Raw genomic sequence first — 1,210 nt, 5'->3', positions numbered from 1 at the left:
AAAAGAAAGAAAGAAAGAAAAAGAAAGATAAAAAGAAATCTTCAAAGCTACAAGTTCTTAAAATCACAGACGAGGCTGTTGACAAATCATAGTCATTTCCTTGTCATCTTCTGCTATTTTCTATTGGTTTGAATTCAAACACAGAGATTCAGTGAACATGCTACATGTGACTCTTTCATGAACAGGGCCAGGTCGGTTCACTTCCTGATGCCACTGTCTGCGGCACCTATAAGGTGACAGGGTCTCAGCAGATAAGGGTCTAGAATTGCCTCTGTGATTGTGGCGTGAAATACTCTCTGATTTGGTTAAATGTCACTAATTGAGACAATCTGGAGAAAACCAAGGAGGCAATAAATAAGGTTTGCTAATGTTTATTTACTTATAATTTTCTATAAGCGAGAGTGAGACAGCATCACTCTGTCACGCAGACTGGAGTGCAGTGTCTTGATCACTGCTCACTACAGCCTCAACCTCCTGAGTTCAAGCCATCCTCCCACCTCAGTCTCCCGAGTAGCTGGGACTATAGGTGTATACCACCACACCAGCTAATTTTTTAAATATTTTGTAGAGACAGGCTCTTGAGATGTTGCTCAGGCTAGCCTTGAACTCCTCACTCCACTCCTAGGCTCAAGCCGTCTTCCCACTTCCCAAAGTGCTGGAATTACAGGCATGATCCACCACGCCCAGCTATGGATGTTTAACCATGTCTCTAGGTTCGAGGTGTAACCTATCAGAGAAGAACTGGGAAGGGTTACCTGGACCAGAGTGGAGTCTATGGACAACAGCACCCGCTGCAAAGCTGCCTCTCCAGGTGGAGCTCAGGAACCGGCATGCCTGACAAGCATCCCTAATGATTCTTCAACCTGCTCTTGGTCTCTTACACACCTCCCCTGTGTTACAGACGGGGAAACAGATCCCACGGAGGTAATAAAGAGCCCAAGTGAATCACCAAAGAAAGGCCAGGACCTGGGATTTCTGCCTCTGCCCTGTGTTTGACTATGAACTGTCACCTGGCCTACAATGGGGGCACACCCAGGGGTGCCCTTGAATACATATCTTATTTTCATTCACACCATCAAACAGCTGAAGTCACAGTGGAACAGGAAGCTGAAGACTTGAACACACTGGGGAAGAGAGGTGGGGAGGCAGACACCAGTGAGGCAATGCTCAAACCCCAGCGGAAATCTGGAAGAACCCGGGGGACGTGGGA

This window comes from Colobus angolensis, unplaced genomic scaffold (assembly GCF_000951035.1).
Source record: "Colobus angolensis palliatus isolate OR3802 unplaced genomic scaffold, Cang.pa_1.0 Scaffold291, whole genome shotgun sequence".
In the NCBI taxonomy this organism is placed as follows: domain Eukaryota; kingdom Metazoa; phylum Chordata; class Mammalia; order Primates; family Cercopithecidae; genus Colobus; species Colobus angolensis.
This window is presented reverse-complemented; position numbering follows the sequence as displayed.